General features: G+C 38.7%; 1 non-coding gene across 1 annotated transcript; it reads left to right on the top strand.

Annotated features, from left to right (window-relative positions):
- Positions 1–6,837: 6,837 nt before the first annotated feature.
- On the top strand, positions 6,838–6,945 carry LOC111751522 (U6 spliceosomal RNA). Its single transcript, XR_002786636.1, has one exon. It is a non-coding gene; the product is annotated as a U6 spliceosomal RNA (small nuclear RNA).
- Positions 6,946–19,483: the final 12,538 nt, after the last annotated feature.

The raw sequence follows: 19,483 nt of genomic DNA, 5'->3' as shown, positions 1-19,483 counted from the left end.
AACAAACAAATTAAGATTAATTCTAAAAAAATAAATAAATAAACAAAATAATACACATAACAGGAAATCATGGAAATCAATAGATAAACGATCACAATAATCAAAAAGAGGGACTAAATATAGGAGGCATTGAACTGCCAGATGGAGAGTGATACAAGGCGATATAGAACGATACAAGTTAGGTTTTTACTTAGAAAAATAGGGGTAAATAATAAGGTAACCACAAAAAGGAATATCAATTCCATAACTCAAGAAAAAAGCCAAGAAAAACGTAACGACTCAACAAACACAAAGTTAAACATTATGAAAATGAGGATCTCACAAGCTACTAAGAAAAACGTCTCAGCACAAAAAAGCATGTGGAAAAATGAAATGGCCAACAACACACATGAAAAGGCATCAAAATGACAGCACTAAAAACTTACTTATCTATAATTACGCTGAATGTAAATGGACTAAATGCACCAATAAAGAGACAGAGAGTCACGGACTGGATAAAAAAACAGGATCCATCTATATGCTGCCTACAAGAGACACACCTTAGACTTAGAGACACAAACAAACTAAAACTCAAAGGATGGAAAAAAATATATCTAGCAAACAATAAGCAAAAAAGAAGAGGAGTAGCAATATTAATTTCTGACAAAATAGACTTTAGACTTAAATCCACCACAAAGGATAAAGAAGGACACTATATAATGATAAAAGGGACAATTGATCAGGAAGACATAACCATATTAAATATTTATGCACCCAATGACAGGGCTGCAAGATACATAAATCAAATTTTAACAGAATTGAAAAGTGAGATAGATACCTCCACAATTATAGTAGGAGACTTCAACACACCACTTTCGGAGAAGGACAGGACATCCAGTAAGAAGCTCAATAGAGACACGGAAGACCTACTTACAACAATCAACCAACTTGACCTCATAGACTTATACAGAACTCTCCACCCAACTGCTGCAAAATATATTTTTTTTCTAGTGCACATGGAACATTCTCTAGAATAGACCACATATTAGGTCATAAAACAAATCTTTCCAGAATCCAAAACATCGAAATATTACAAAGCATCTTCTCAGACCACAAGGCAATGAAGCTAGAAATCAATAACAGAAAAACTAGGGAAAAGAAATCAAATACTTGGAAAATGAACAATACCCTCCTGAAAAAAGACTGGGTTATAGAAGACATCAAGGAGGGAATAAGGAAATTCTTAGAAAGCAACGAGAATGAAAATACTTCCTATCAAAACCTCCGGGACACAGCAAAAGCAGTGCTCAGAGGCCAATTTATATCGATAAATGCACACATACAAAAAGAAGAAAGAGCCAAAATCAGAGAACTGTCCCAACAACTTGAACAAATAGAAAGTGAGCAACAAAAGAACCCATCAGGCACCAGAAGAAAACAAATAATAAAAATTAGAGCTGAACTAAATGAATTAGAGAACAGAAAAACAATTGAAAGAATTAACAAAGCCAAAAGCTGGTTCTTTGAAAAAATTAACAAAATTGATAAACCATTGGCTAGACTGACTAAAGAAAAACAGGAAAGGAAACAAATAACCCGAATAAGAAATGAGAAGGACCACATCACAACAGAGCCAAATGAAATTAAAAGAATCATTTCAGATTACTACGTAAAATTGTACTCTAACAAATTTGAAAACCTAGAAGAAATGGATAAATTCTTGGAACAGTACTACCTACCTAAACTAACACATTCAGAAGTAGAACAACTAAATAGACCCATAACAAAAAAAGAGATTGAAACGGTAATCAAAAAACTCCCAACAAAAAAAAGTCCTGGCCCAGACGGCTTCACTGCAGATTTCTACCAAACCTTCAGAGAAGACTTAACACCATTATTATTGAAGGTATTTCAAAGCACAGAAAAACACGGAATACTACCCAACTCATTCTATGAAGCCACCATCTCCCTGATACCAAAACCAGGTAAAGACATTACAAAAAAAGAAAATTTTAGACCTATATCCCTCATGAACATAGATGCAAAAATCCTCAACAAAATTCTAGCCAATAGAATCCAACAACACATCAAAAAAATAATACACCATGATCAAGTGGGATTTATACCAGGTATGCAAGGCTGGTTTGATATCAGAAAAACCATTAATGTAATCCATCACATAAATAAAACAAAAGACAAAAACCACATGATCTTATCAATCGATGCAGAAAAGGCATTTGACAAAGTTCAACACCCATTTATGATAAAAACTCTTACCAAAATAGGAATCGAAGGAAAATTCCTCAACATAATAAAGGGCATCTATGCAATATGCAAAGCCAACAGCCAATATCACTCTAAATGGAGAGAACCTGAAAGCATTTCCCTTGAGAACGGGAACCAGACAAGGATGCCCTTTATCACCGCTCTTATTCAACATCGTACTTGAAGTCCTAGCCAGGGCAATTAGGCTAGACAAAGAAATAAAGGGTATCCAGATTGGTAAGGAGGAAGTAAAGCTATCACTATTTGCAGATGACATGATCGTATACATGGAAAACCCTAAGGAATCCTCCAGAAAACTACTGAAACTAATAGAAGAGTTTGGAAGAGTCTCAGGTTATAAAATAAACATACAAGAATCACTTGGATTCCTCTACATCAACAAAAAGAACACCGAAGAGGAAATAACCAAATCAATACCATTCACAGTAGCCCCCAAGAAGATAAAATACTTAGGAATAAATCTTACCAAGGATGTAAAAGACCTATACAAAGAAAACTATAAAACTCTGCTACAAGAAATTCAAAAGGACATACTTAAGTGGAAAAAAATACCCTGCTCATGGATAGGAAGACTTAACATAGTAAAAATGTCTATTCTACCAAAAGCCATCTATACATATAACGCACTTCCAATCCAAATACCAATGTCATATTTTAAGGGGATAGAGAAACAAATCACTAATTTCATATGGAAGGGAAAGAACCCCCGGATAAGCAAAGCATTACTGAAAAAGAAGAAGAAAGTGGGAGGCCTCACTCTACCTGATTTCAGAACCTATTATACAGCTACAGTGGTCAAAACAGCCTGCTACTGGTACAACAACAGGCACATAGACCAATGGAACAGAATTGAGAACTCAGATATAAATCCATCCACGTATGAGCAGCTGATATTTGACAAAGGACCAGTGTCAGTCAATTGCGGAAAAGATAGTCTTTTTAACAAATGGTGCTGGCATAACTGGATATCCATTTGCAAAAGAATGAAACAGGACCCATACCTCACACCATGCACAAAAACTAACTCCAAGTGGATCAAAGACCTAAACATAAAGACTAAAACGATAAAGATCATGGAAGAAAAAATAGGATCAACCCTAGGAGCCCTAATACAGGGCATAAACAGAATACAAAACATTACCAAAAATGATGATGAGAAACCAGATAATTGGGAGCTCCTAAAAATCAAACACCTATGCTCATCTAAAGACTTCACCAAAAGAGTAAAAAGACCACCTACAGACTGGGAAAGAATATTCAGCTATGACATCTCAGACCAGCGCCTGATCTCTAAAATCTACATGATTCTGTCAAAACTCAACCACAAAAAGACAAGCAACTCAATCAAGAAGTGGACAAAGGATATGAACACACATTTCACTAAAGAAGATATTCAGGCAGCCAACAGATACATGAGAAAATGCTTCAGATCATTAGCCATTAGAGAAATGCAAATTAAAACTACGATGAGATTCCATCTCACACCAACTAGACTGGCATTAATCCAAAAAACACAAAATAATAAATGTTGGAGAGGCTGTGGAGAGATTGGAACTCTCATACACTGCTGGTGGGATTGTAAAATGGTACAACCACTTTGGAAATCCATCTGGCGTTATCTTAAACAGTTAGAAATAGAACTACCATACAACCCAGAAATCCCACTCCTCGGAATATACCCTAAAAATACAAGACCCTTCACACAAACAGATATATGCACACCCATGTTTATTGCAGCTCTGTTTACAATAGCAAAAAGCTGGAAGCAACCAAGATGTCCGTCAACGGATGAATGGGTAAATAAATTGTGGTATATTCACACAATGGAATACTACGCATCGATAAAGAACAGTGACGAATCTCTGAAACATTTCATAACATGGAGGAATCTGGAAGGCATTATGCTGAGCGAAATGAGTCAGTTGCAAAACGACAAATATTGTATAAGACCACTATTATAAGATCTTGAGAAATAGAAAATACGGAGAAGAACACATACTTATGTGGTTACAAAGGGGGGAGGGAGGGAGGGAGAGGGTTTTTTATTGATCATTCTATAGATAAGAACTGCTTTGGGTGAAGGAAAAGACAACACTCAATACAAGGAAGGTCAGCCTAATTGGACTGGATTAAAAGCAAAGAGGTTTCCGGGATAAAATGAAAGCTTCAAAGGTCAGCGGACCAGGGGCTGGGGTCTGGGAAACTTGGTTTGAGGGGACTTCTAAGTCAATGGGCAAAATAATTCTATTATGGAAACACTCTGCATCCCACTTTGAATTGTGGCGCCTGGGGTCCTAAATGCCAACAAGCGGCCATCTAAGATACATCAATTGGTCTCACCCCACCTGGAGCAAAGGCAAAGGAAGAACACCAAGGTCACACGACAACTAAGAACCCAAGAGACAGAAAGGGCCACATGAACCAGAGACCTACATTATCCTGAGACCAGAAGAACTAGTTGGTGCCCGGCCACAATCGATGTCTGCCCTGTCAGGGAGCACAACAGACAACTCCTGAGGGAGCAGGAGACCAATGGGATACAGACCCCAAATTCTCATGAAAAGACCATACCTAATGGTATGATTGAGACTAGAGGAATCCCAGAGACAATGCTCCCCAGAACTTCTGATGGCACAGGACAGGAACCATCCCCGAAGACAAATCATCAGGCATGAAAAGGACTGGTCAGTGGGGGGGGAGAGAGATGCTGATGAAGAGTGAGCTAATTATATCAGGTGGACACTGGAGAGTGTGTTGGCAATTCTTGACTGGAGGGGGGATGGGAAGATAGAGAGAGAGGGAAGATGGCAAAATTGGCACGAAACAAGAGACTGTAAGGGCTGACTCAATAGGGGGAGAGCAAGTGGGAGAAGGGAGTAAGATGTATGTAAACCTACATGTGACAGACTGATTGGAATGGTAAATGTTCACTTGAAGCTTAATAAAAATTAAAAAAAAAAAAACTGCCATAAAATAGGCTGACCCTGAGGACTTCTGCTTCTGACCACAAGTGCATAAGAAGGACTAGAGTACCCTCTTGCTGTAAATAGCTAGAAAACTGGACAATATCTTAGAAACAACTATTTTCGGACATTGAACAACAAATAGAACAAGGCTGTGATTTTTGAGAAAAGAGGAAAAGAAAAAAACTGTTGAGTCCTACTATTGCTCAGACATTCTGTAAGAAGGGAATTTCCAAACTTCAGCATAGAGAGAAGGCACCCTAACAGAGCCCAGAAATCTCACTTAATTTAGAAGACAGAGAGTAGGGAGGCTAAGTTAACTAGAACTTGAAAGGTGGAATACTGAAGAGAAAGGAGTTACAACAAGATCTCTAGCAATCTGCACAGGGGTCCCTTTGAGTTGTTGGTTGAATATCAACTCTGCGTATGTGTTGGACGAAATGCTACATGATCACGCAAGAAAAACTTCCCAGAGAGAATAGCTACCGGGGAACTACACGCCAAACAAATTCTAAGAGCTCCCATGGGGTCACAAATTGTTTGCATTCTTATAGGCCAAGCTGGAGAGATTTGGATGGAACACAGGCCGTATTCAGTAGAGATTTTGAAAAAGTCAGACTTTAGAAATGGGGCTAAATTATCCCTAAAGACTACTCTAGGCCCATCCAAAAAGAGCTTAAAAGTAAGCTTTGAAAGCATAGAACTGATCTATAAGTAACAGAAGTACTTGCCAGAAAAACAAATGAGCACTCCTTGTAGAAGTATAACAAAATCTAATACCTCAAAATATACATAATTCATAATGTCCAGTACACAATAAAAAATTACCGGACACACAAGCAAACAGCAAAATGTGACCAATAACATGGAGAAAAATCAGTGTACAAAAAATGACCCAGAAATAACAGAAAGGATAGTATTAGAGAACATGGCTTTTCAGATAGCTATTACAAACATGCTTTGCATGCTCTAAGTTATAAAATGAAACATGAACATGATGAGGAAAAAATAGAATATTTAAATCAGAAACAAATGGAACTTCTAGAGGTGAAAAATACAATTTCTGAAATGAAATTTTCACTGGATGAGATTAACTACAAATTAGATGTAGAAGAAAAGATTGGTGAACTTGAAAACATACCAATAAAACTATCCGGAATGAATGAACACAGTCTAGGGAACCAATGGAATAACATCGAGCTGTCTAACATACTTGCATTGGAGTCCAGGTTGGGGTGGGGGGACAGGAGGGTACAGTTGGAAATTATATTGGAAGAATAGTGGTCAACTTTTTTTCCAAATTTGGTAAAACTATAAACCCATAAATTCAAGAATCTCAATAAACCCCAAGCATGATAAGCTCAAAGAAAATCATATAATGCATATTATAACCAAATTACTAAGCAAATGCACAGTGAGAAAAAAAAATCTTAAAATCAACAAGAAAAAAAGGCATATTGCATTCAGAGGAACAAAGATGAGAACGGTGACAAAATCTATGGATCAGCATCTATGCAAACTAGAAGATACAGGAGTGATATCTTGAAAATATTAAATGAAAATAAACTGGTTAACATATAATTCTATAATCAGCAAAAATATCTTTCAAGTCTTCACTTCAGCAGCACATAAACTAAAATTGGAACGATACAGAGAAGATTAGCATGGTCCCTGCACAAGGACGACATGCAAATTCGGAAAAGGTTTACACACAGAAAGAAACACTCTTTGATGGTTACTTTTTTTTTTTTTTTTTTAGGGAGAGGAGGGATGGGGAGGAAAAAGCACTAACTAGACAATAGATAAGTGGTAACTTTGGTGAAGGGGAAGACAGTACATAATACTGGGGAAGTCAGCACAACTTGACTTATAGAGACATCCAAACTCCCTGAAGGACCAAATTACTGGGCTGAGGGCTAGGGACCGTGGTCTTGGGGGATATCTAGATCCATTAGCATAGCATAGTTTATAAAGAAAATGTTCTACATTCTACTTCGTTGAGTAGAATCTGGGGTCTTAAAACTTGTGAGCAGTCATCTAAGATACTCCACTGATCTCACCCCGACTGGAGCAAGGGAGAGTGAAGAAAACCAAAAACAAAATGGAAAGATTATTCCAAAGTATCATAATATTTGAAGGTAAACTGTGTTATGTTGAAGTTGTATATTGTAAACCTTAGAATAAGCACTAAAAAATTGGTAAGTAGATAGGCAGGCAGACAAATAAAAGATGGGTTTGAACCATGGGAATTTAAGCTTGGAGGTCTGAGTATAGAGTCCCACAGACCATAGAGTAGGGAGAATACAGAATAAGATATCAAAGCCGTCTCACTACACAGGAGAACTCTAAGATCTGTTCCTGGGTTAAGGGAGGAGCTTGGCTAAAACAGAGAAAGGTGAACAAGAAGGTATGGGACCTGATTTCTGCGTATCTGAATCCTCATTCCTCCAGTAGAGGTGGTTAGAAGTACCCAGACACATTTGAGATCTGAAAACAGAAGGCCCTTAATGTCTCCTGTCCTTCCCTGGATGTCTGGGTGGAGGCAGTCTCTCAGTGCACATGCCAAGATGGGGCAGCCAGGATTAGGGTGGAAATAATGGTCACATGGCATTCTCAGTCAATGAGGGTCTGAGATAGTCCTCCTGACCTACAATCTGCACCCCACAACCATCATCTCCCTCAGCATCGCTAGGGCTGAAGATACCTCCACTGAGTCCAGGAATGGCCAGATGGCGATTCAAAGACCAGATACACATCCCCCAGGACAGGACAACGCAGGGGCTTCCTGGGAACTCTGAGAGACAGGGAAGAGGCAGGATAGGGTAAGCAATTTGGATTTATTTGATATTTATCCAGAAGATGTTAAGTTTTAAACCAGAAGCTAGTGAGTTTACCATTAGTGGAAATGCAAGCTCCAGATTTAAGCTGAGTTCCCTTACAGGAAGTTAAAAAACAACAATAACCACAACAGCAAAGAAAAACAACTTTCCAGAGTCACGACTATAAATTTATAAAAACCGGTTGCTATCAAGTAGACGCCAACTCATGGAAACCCATGTGTCAGAATAGAACTGTGCTCCATACGTTTTCAAAGGCTGATTTTCTTTTTCAAAAGAAAAGCCAGGCCTTTGTTCTGAGGGAACTCTGGTGGACTAAGCGCCCAAGCTTTCAGTTAGCAGCAGCACGTTAACTGTTTGCATGACCCAGGGACTCCACACCTGTATAAACCCTCTATATATTCCTTCCAGAGAGAAAGTTCCAGTTTATTGGATGCCCATCATGAGATTTGTGGAGGAGGCAGGGCAAAGATGGCAGAGTAGGCAGATGTTTCTGGTGATCCCTCTTACAACAAAGACCCCAAAAAACAAGTGAAATGATTATATTTAATGACAAGCTAGAAGCCCTGAACATCAAAGGCAAACTTAGAAAATGGACTGAGCGGCAAGGAGAGGGAGAGATGGTTCAGAAGTGGAAAGGAGTTGCAGGGCCAGAATCGCTGGGAACCCTCGAGCACCATTCCCTGGAGCCACTGCAGTGGGCTGCTAGTAGTGTTCAGCCAGTTTCCTCAGGGAGAAACAGCCAGCCACACAGCCTACTCATACCTCTGGAACCAGAAAAGAACGATGCTTTTGACAAAATCTAAGTACTTACGTACATTTTACCATGCCCTTGCCCCCAGGCAGCTTCAGTGGCTGTTGATTTCCCTTGGCCTGAGATAGTCCCTGCTAAGTGTTCTAAGCCATTCTCCTGGCCTTAGAGAAGGAATAAATTCACAATTAGGGGAAAAGAAAATTTGCCAGCTCCACTAACTTGGGAAGCTCAGGACAGAAGCGGACCCTGTCCAGGCATAAAGAGTGCATGGACTTTGAATATCTTTCCCCCCTACATGGACCTGTGTGGGCCTATTTCAGGAGAATAGGCCCTTGTTGGAAGACTGCAACTGTTTCATCTGTGCAGTGGAGAAGTGGGTGTTTGATGTTCGACACCGCTTTACCTATTAAACAGGGTCCTCACCTACCTGCATCAGGGGCCTAAGGACTGGTGGCTCCACTCAGGCCACCCAGCCACCTGCAACAGGGGTCCAAGGATCACTGGTATCTCTCAGTCATTACAACAAAAAGCACTGGGTGCCCATCGTCCATCTGCAGAACCCACCCACCTATATGCTCTAGGGAACAGGGATGTGCTTTCTTTACAGACACTCGAGGGATGGTTGTCAGCCCCCTGCCTTGTTCAAAGCATGACCCCCTGCTGCAACCAGATAGCGATAGCTACACCAATCACCCCGCCCCTCTAAGACTGTAGGACAGAGCCTGTACCACACACTTGATGGTCAGCTACCTGGACACCTAAACCGAATCCATACAAGAAAAGTGAATGGACTCCAAGGCTGATATACCTGATAGCAGCTCTAGCCATCTGGTAACAGGACATCAGAGCTTCAAAGGTGAAAATAATCAAGCTAGCTCACTCAAGCAACCCATTTGGGCCTATCAAAACAAAACAAAGCAAGAAGCTAGGATACAGTAAGCAAACATAAAATAAACTAATACAATATAACTTATACATGGCTCAGAGACAAGAATAAATATCAAATCACAAGAAGAAACAGACCATGATCACTTCAACAAGCTCTCAAAACAAAGAACCCAGGGATCATCTGGATGAAGGTGCCTTCCTGGAATTACTGGATGCAGAATACAAAAGATTAATATGCAGAATTCTTTAAGACAACAGGAATGAGATTAGGAAGGAGATCAGGCAATATGTAGAACAAGCCAAGGAACACAGAGATAAAGTAGTTGAAGAAATTAAAAAGGTTATTCAAGAACGTAATGAAAAATATAATAAGCTGCAAGAACCCATAGAGAGACAGCAATCAGAAATTCAAGAAGATTAACAATAAAATTACAGAATTAGACAACTGAATAGAAAGTCAGAGGAGTAGAATTGAGCAAGTGGAAGGCAGAATTTGTGAACTTGAAGATAAAGCACTTGGCACCAATATATTTATCAAAAATCAGATAAAATAATTTTTAAAAATGAAGAAACCCTAAGAATCATGTGGGATTCTATCAAGAGAAATAACCTATGAGTGATTGGAGTACCAGAACAGGGAGGGATAACAGAAAATACAGAGAGAATTGTTGAAGATTTGTTGGCAGAAAACTTCCCTGATGTCATGAAAGATGAGAAGATATCTATTCAAGATTCTCACTGAACTCCATATAAGGTAGATGTTCAAAGAAAGTCACCAAGGCGTATTACAAATTTGTCAAAGCCAAAGATAAAGAGGAAATTTTAATAGTAGCTAGGGATAAACAAAAAATCACCTACAAAGGATAGTCAATAAGAATAAGCTCGGACTACTTGGCGGAAACCATGCAGGCAAGAAGACAATGGGATGACTTATATAAAATTTTGAAGGAAAAAAATTGCCAGCTAAGAATCATATATCCAGCAAAACTGTCTCTTAAATATGAAGGTGAAATTAGGACTTTAGATAAACGGGAGTTTAGGGAATTCATAAGAACCAAACCAAAACTACAAGAAATACTAAAGGGAGTTCTTTGGTTAGAAAATCAAAAATATCAGATATCAGCCCAAGACTAGAATACTGGACAGAGCAATCAGATGTCAACCCAGATAGGGAAATCACAAAAATAAATTAAGATTAAAAAAAAAAAAAGCAAACTCAAAACATGGAAACAGCGATGTCATTATGTAAAAGAAGACAACATTAAAATGATAAACAGGGACTAAAATGTAGTCACAGAGTTTTTATATGGAAAGGAAGACAAGGTGACATAAAGAAATAAAAGTTAGGTTTAAACTTGGAAAAACAGGGGTAAATATTAAGGTAACCACAAAGGAGACTAACAAACAATCCTACTCATCAAAATAAAATACAAGAAAAGAATAGAGACTCAGCAGAAACAAAATAAAGAAGAACAAATAAGAGGAAAAGACAATAGATAAAGATAAACTACTCAGCACAAAAAAATTAAGTGGGAAACAGAAACTGTCAACAACACACAGAAAAAGACATAAAAATGACAGCACTAAACTCATACCTATCCATAATTATTCTGAATGTAAATGGACTAAATGCACCAACAAAGAGACAGAGAGTGCCAGAATGGATTAAAAAACACGATCCGTCCATATGCTGCCTACAAGAGACGCACCTTAGACTTACAGACCCAAACAAACTAAAACTCAAAGGCTGGAAAAAAATATATCAAGTAAACAACAATAAAAAAAAAAACAAGAATGACAATATTAATTTCTGACAATATAGACATTAAAGTTAAATCCATCACAAAGGACAAGGAAGGACACTATATAATGATTAAAGGGACAATATACCAGGAGGATATAACCATATTAAACATTTATGCACCCAATGACAGGGCTGCAAGATACATACAACAAACTCTAACAGCATTGACAAGTGAGATAGACAGCTCCACAATTATAGCACGAGACTTCAACATACCGCTTTAGGTGAAGGACAGAGCATCCAGAAAAAAGCTCAATAAAGACATGGAAGATCTAAATGCCACAATCAACGAACTTGACCTCATAGACATATACAGAACACTCCACCCAACGACAGCCAAGTATAGTTTCTTTTCTAGTGCACACAGAACAATCTCTAGAATAGACCACATATTAGGTCATAAAGCAAGCCTTCGCAGAATCCAAAACATTGAAATATTACAAAGCATCGTTTCTGACCATAAGGCCATGAAAGTAGAAATCAATAACAGAAAAAGCAGGGAAAAGAAATCAAACACTTAGAAACTGAACAATACCCTGCTCAAAAGTGACTGGATTATAGAAGACATTAAGGATGGAATAAAGAAATTCATAGAATCCAATGAGAATGAAAACACTTCCTATCTGAACCTTTGGGACACAGTGCAAGCAGTGCTCAGAGGTCAATTTATATCAATAAATGCACACATCCAAAAAGAAGAAAGGGCCAAAACCAAAGAATTATCTCTGCGATTTGCACAAATAGAAAGAGAGCAACAAAAGAAACCCTCAGGCACAAGAAGAAAACAAATAATAAAAATTAGAGCAGAATTAAATGAAACAGAGAACAGAAAAACAATTGAAAGAGTTAACAAGACCAAAAGGTGGTTCTTTGAAAAAATTAACAAAATTGATAAACCATTGGCCAAACTGACAAAAGAAAAACAAGAAAGGAAGAAAATAATCCGAATAAGAAATGAGATGGGTGATATTACAACAGAACCAACTGAAATTAAAAGAACCATATTGGATTACTATGAAAAATTGTACTCTAAAAAATTGGAAAACCTAGAAGAAATGGATGAATTCCTAGAAACACATTACCTACTAAACTAACACAAACAGAGGTAGAACAACTAAATAAACCCATAACAAAAGAAGAGATTAAAAAGGTAATTTAAAAACTCCCAACAACAACAACAACAAAAAGCCCTGGCCCGGATGGCTTCACTGCAGAGTTCTACCAAACTTTCAGAGAAGAGTTAACACCACAACTACTAAAGGTATTTCAGAGCATAGAAAAGGATGAAATACTCCCAAACTCATTCTATGAAGGCAGCATATCTCTGATACCAAAACCAGGCAAAGACACCACAAAAAAAGAAAATTACAGACCTATATCCTTCATGAACCTAGATGCAAAAATCCTCAACAAAATTCTAGCCAACACAATTCAACAACGTATCAAAAAAAATAATTCATCATGACCAAGTGGGATTCATACCAGGTATGCAGGGATGGTTCAACATTAGAAAAACAATCAATGTAACCCATTGGATAAATAAAACAAAAGACAAGAACCACATTATCTTATTAACTAATGCAGAAAAGGCATTTGACAAAGTTCAACACCCATTCACGATAAAAACTCTCTGCAAAATAGGAATAGAAGGAAAATTCCTCAACTTCATAAAGGGCATTTATACAAAGCCAACAGCCAACATCATCCTAAATGGAGAAAGCCTGAAAGCATCCCCCCTGAGAATGGGAACAAGACAAGGGTGTCCTTTATCACCACTCTTACTCAGTCCCTATCCAGAGCCATTAGGCTAGATAAAGAAATAAAGGGCATCCAGATTGGTAAGGAAGAAGTAATAGTATCTCTATTTGCAGATGACATGATCTTATGCACAGAAAGTCCTAAAGAATCCTCAAGAAAACTACTGAAACTAACAGAAGAGTTCAGCAGAGTATCAGAATTCAAGGTAAACATACAAAAATCAGTTGGATTCCTCTACACCAACAAAAAGAACATCGAAAAGGAAATCACTAAATCAATACCATTTACAGCAGCCCCCAAGAAGATAAAAGACTTACGAATAAATCTTACCGGAAATGTAAAAGACGTATACATAGAAAAATACAAGACACTACTGCAAGAAACTAAGAGAGACCTACATAAGTGGAAAAAATTCTTGCTCATGGATAGGAAGACTTAACATTGTAAAAATGTCTGTTCTACCAAAAGGGATCTATAGATACAATGCAACTCCGATCCAAATTCCAATGACATCTTTTAACGAGATGGAGAAAAAAAATCACCAACTTCATATGTAAGGAAAAGAAGCCCCGGATAAGTAAAGCTTTACTGAAAAGAAGAACAAAGTGGGAAGCCTCACTGTACCTGATTTTAGAACCTATTATACTGCCATGGTAGTCAAAACAGCCTGGTACTGGTTGAACAACAGATACATAGACCAAAGGAACAGAATTGAGAATCCTGACACAAATCCATCCACATATGAGCAGCTGATATTTGACGAAGGCCCAAAGTCAGTTAAATGGGGAAAAGACTGTCCCTTTAACAAATGGTGCTGGCATAGCTGAAGATCTGCAAAAAAATGAAACAAGACCAGTACTTCACACCACGCATAAAAACTGACTCAAAATGGATCAAAGACCTAAATATAAAATCTAAAACGATAAAGACTATGGAAGAAAAATAGGGATAATACTAGGAGCCCTAATATATGGCATAAACAGTATAGAAAACATTACAAACAATGCAGAAGAGAAACTAGAAAACTGGGAGCTCCTAAAAATCAAACATCTATGCTCATCCAAAGACTTCACCAAAAGAGTAAAAAGATTACCTACAGACTGGGAAAAGTTTTTAGCTATGACATTTCCAATCAGTGTCTGATTTCTAAAATCTACATGATACTGCAAAAACTCAACTACAAAAAGACAAATAACCCAATTAAAAAATGTTCAAAGGGTATGAACAGGCACTTCACTAAAGAAGACATTCAGGTAGCTGACAGATAGATGAGGAAAAGCTTATGATCATTAGCCGTTAGAGAAATGCAAATCAAAGCTACAATGAGACTCGATCTCACTCCAACAAGGCTGGCATTAATCCAAAAAACACAAAATAATAAATGTTGGAGAGGTTGTGGAGAGATTCGAACACTTATACACTGCTGGTGGGAATGTCAAATGGTACAACCAATTTGGAAATCGATTTGGCACTTTCTTAAAAAACTAGAAATGGAACTACCATACGATCCAGCAATCCCACTCCTTGGAGTATATCCAAGAGAAATAAGAGCCTTTACATGAACAGATAGATATATGCACACTCATGTTCATTGCAGCACTGTTTACGAAGACGGAAACAACCAAAGTGCCTATGGTATATTCATACAATGGAATACTATGCATCAATAAAGAACAATGATGAACTCGTGACACATTTTATAACATAGAGGAATCTGGAAGGCATTATGCTGAGTGAAATTAGTCAGTTGCAAAAGGGCAAATATCGTATGAGACCACTATTATAAGAACTCAAGAAATAGTTTAAACAGAGAAGAAAATATTCTTTGATGGTTATGAGAGTGAGGAGGGAGGCACGGAGGGAAGGAGAGGGATTTTTACTAATTAGATAGTAGATAAGAGCTATTTTAGGTGATGGGAAAGACAACACACAACACAGGAGAGGTCAGCACAACTGGATTAACCAAAAGCAAAGAAGTTTCCTGAATAAACTGAACGCTTTGAAGGCCAGTGTAGCAGGGGCAGTGGTTTGGGGACCATGGTTTCAGGAGACATCTAAGTCAATTGGCATAATAAAATCTATTAAGAAAACATTCTGCATCCCACTTTGGAGAGCAGTGTCTGGGGTCTTAAACTCTAGCAAGCGGCCATCTAAGATGCATCAATTGGTCTCAACCCACCTGGAGTAAAAGAGAATGAAGAGCACCAAAGACACAAGGTAATTATGAGCCCAAGAGACAGAAAGGGTCACATAAACCAGAGACTACATTAGCCTGGGACCAGAAGAACTTCATGGCGCCTGGCTACAACTGATGACTGCCCTGACAGGAAACACAACAGAGAGCCCATGAGGGAACAGGAGAACAGTGGGATGCAGACCCCGAATTCTCATAAAAAGACCAGACTTAATGGTCTGACTGAGACTGGAAGGACCCCAGAGATCGTGGTCCCCAGACCTTTTGTTTGCCCAAGACAGGAACCATTTCCAAAGCCAACACTTCAGACAGGGATTGGACTGAACTATGAGATAGAAAATGATACTGGTGAAGAGTGAGCTTCTTGGATCAAGTAGACGCATGAGACTTTGTGGGCAGCTCCTGTCTGGAGGGGAGATAAGAGGGCAGAGGGGATCAGAAGCTGGCCAAATGGGCACGAAAAGAGAGTGTGGGGGGAAAGAGTGCGCTGTCTCATTGAGGGGGGAGGAGCTAGGAGTACATAGCAAGGTGTACATAAATTTTTGTATGAGAGACTGACTTGATTTGTAAACTTTCACTTAAAAATTCACTTAAAGCACAATAAAAATTAAAAAAGAAAAAAGAAAGCTTTGTCCAGAGTGGTGAGTCATGAGTAATAGAGCTTCCAAAGTCAGAGCCTAAGTTCCTACTTCCAGCTCTGCCACTTGCTAATCAGGTGAACTCCAACAGCTTACTTTACGTCCCCCAGTGCCTGGCACGTTGTAAGGGCTCAATAAATGTTAGCTGTTATTATTGTTAAAAACATATTACAGATGAGGAATCTGAGGTTCAGAGAGGCTATACAGCAGAGACAGACCCAAGGCCACGACTCTTTAGTGCCTTTCCTCATGGTGACTCCATGCACAACTGAACAAAACGCTGCCTGGTCCTATACCATCCCCATGATTGGCCGTGGTTTTCATTGTGATCCATAAAGGTTTCATTGACTGATTTTCAAAAGTAGATCACCAGGTATTTCTTTCTAGTCTCTCTTAGTCTGGATGCTTCACTGACACCTAGTCAGCATCATAGTAACATGCAGACCTCCAGTGACAGATGGGTGGTGGCCGTACATGAGGTACACTGGCCGGGAATTGAATCCAGGGCTCCATTACAAAAGGCAAGAATTGTACCACTGAACCACCACTACCTCATAAAAAAAGACAGAGCTCCTCTTTTTCAGTTGGAATTTCTAAACTGGTAGAAGAAAGACCTGAAGCAGTTGATGGCCTTTGTAGCCATCAGTTGAGGAAGCTTCGCCTGAGAATCAAACCAATTGAGTAAAGAGACAAGTAGGGCTGGGAGACAAGGAAAGAGATTTTGGACCGTATTACTCCAGCATTTGGATTCACCACGGACTTCTCAGTTAGGGGGACCAGTATTTTTCCTTCTCTTTATTAGTCCATCTGAGTTCGGCTTCTGTCACTTGCAAACTAAGAATGCTGATTACTATAAAAAACTTTGCACTTTTTCTTTAATAATTGTTTACATGATTTTTTTTTTTTAATGTCTGCCTTCCTCTGTAGTAGATTAAAGATGATCTCAAATGTTTGCTACTCCCTTTATTGAGAGGTAGAAAACCCCCTCTTGTTGAATCTGGCTGGCTTCAGTGACTTGGTTGGCCAATGGTAAGTGGCAGAAGATATTCTGAAATTTCTAACACTAGATCATAAGAAGCCTAGAAGCATCTGCCCAGATCTCTTGGGACACTAGTTCTGGAAGAAGCTAGTGGCTGTGTAAGAAGTTTGAAACCCCTGGGGTCCCCATGCTGTGAGGAAGCCCCCAGGCAGAGGCTGCATGGGGAGAGACAGAGATGATCAGACACCCCTAGCTGTTCCAACAGCCCCAGCCCATGTGCTAGATATAGATGTGAAGAGCATCTTGAACATTCTAATTCCAGAAGATAGAGTGTAGAGAAGAACTAAGGAATCCAGCCAGCAACCATAACCATTGACAGTTTCCATCCATCTCCAGCCATTCAAGGCACCCCAGTTGAGGCCCCAATCCCTGTGGAGCAGAACTGAGCTGCCCCTCTGTACCCTGCCCAAATTATAACCTACAAGACTGTCCCATAATAAGATGGTGGTTGATGTACACCACTAAGCTTTGGGATGGTTTATTATGCCCCAAGAGATAACTGGAACACCCTCACTAAACAGGAAGCTCCGTGAGGTTGGCAACATTGGTTAGTTTATCACTGTTTCTTCAACTCTAAACATAGCATCTGGCACATAGTAGCTGCTTCATAAATATTTGCCCAAAAGGAAAAAAAGAATTAAGGAAGGAGACAAAAGCCAACCCTATTGACATCGCCCCCTCCCTCCATCCCATCACCCTGGAATCAGGTGTTTTGCTCATTCGTCTCCTTTCGGCCTATAAAAATATACACTAAATACTTAAAAATGTATGATGGATTACAAAAGGAAGAGCCACACATATGCTTTCTTACCAACCCGAGTTTAGGAAATGTCATCCTAAAAATTAGCTTGTTGGGCTGGTTGTTCTGAATGTGAAATGACGACGAATTTATTTTGTGTGATTTGATTCTACAAATTTGAAGAAACATGATGAAGTGCTCATTGGAATTCCACTGTGGATGAATGAGTATTTATTTAGGTCTCAGATAATGATGGCATACTGATGGGTCAGCAGAAGAAAAAAAAATAAGTTTCGACATTTTTTGTCATTAGCAAAAATTGAAGGCATGTAAAATGTCTTCATGTTTTCAGAAGAAGAATAACAGCTCACCTTACTGTGCTTCAGTTTTTATGGATCAGATGAAGTATAGAACATGAAATAATAACAATAATAGGACCCCAAACACTCATTTTATGCAGACGAGTCCAGATGTCACTGAGATGGGCTATTGCACATTTTCATAGAAAAATACACCGGGTGAATCATATCACGGGGCAGAGCCTCCCCATAAAAAGCTCCGTGGATTTTATGATCTTGTCATTTATATGGTCCACAGATACAAACTAATGAGCAAATTTATCCCTGCGTGTTAAACAACCTTTGCTTTTCGTGGATCTCAAATTCTGCGATGTATGTTGCATTAAAACGCTCACAAGTTTCCAGTTCTTGCTTTAATATGGTCTCATTAAATAAATGAAGCCTAAATAATTCAGGTTTGTTTGTTTGTTTTTTCCCCCTGGTGTTTATAGTAAAACTCAGCCTGCAAGTCAAAAGTTGATGCTGGAGATGAGGGTGTGGAGAAATTGGCACCGACACGCATAGCTGGTGGGGATTCAAAAAAAATGGCGCAGCCACTTTGGAAAACAGTCTGGCAGTTCCTCAATAAGTTAAACATAGAATTACTATATGACCCAGCAATCCCATTCCTAGGTATATGCCCCCTGAAAAATTGAAAACAGGCATTCAAGTAAAAACTTATACTCACAGGGTCATAGCAGCATTATTCATAATACCCAATGGTAGAAACAACCCAAATGTCCATCAACGGACAAATGGATTATCGCAATGTGCTTTATCCACAGAATGGAATATTATTCAGTCATAAAAAGGAATGAAATATCGACACACGCTATAACATGGATGAACCTTGCAAACATTATGCTAAGTGAAATAAACCAGACACAAAAGACCACATATTATATTATTTCATTTATAGAACAGGTAAATTCACAGAGACCGAAAGCAGATTTGCAGTTGCCAGGGGCAAGGGGAAAGGGGGTAGTAAGGAGTGACTGTGTAATCGATGCAGGGTTTCCTTTTGGGATGATGAAAAGTTCTGGAACTAGATAGTGGTGATGATTGTACAACCTTGTGACTGTACTAAGTGCCACTGAATTGTCCACTTTAAATTGATTAAAATGGTAAATTTTATGCTACATGTATTTTACCATAATTACAAAAAAAAAAAAAGTTGATGCTGGAATACTCTCCCAGAATCAGACAATTGAGGGGTCTCTGGCACATAAGGATGGCACTGTGGGTCCTACTACTGGGGTTTGTACT

Source organism: Loxodonta africana, chromosome 3 (assembly GCF_030014295.1).
Source record: "Loxodonta africana isolate mLoxAfr1 chromosome 3, mLoxAfr1.hap2, whole genome shotgun sequence".
NCBI classification, from domain to species: domain Eukaryota; kingdom Metazoa; phylum Chordata; class Mammalia; order Proboscidea; family Elephantidae; genus Loxodonta; species Loxodonta africana.
This window is presented reverse-complemented; position numbering and strand designations above follow the sequence as displayed.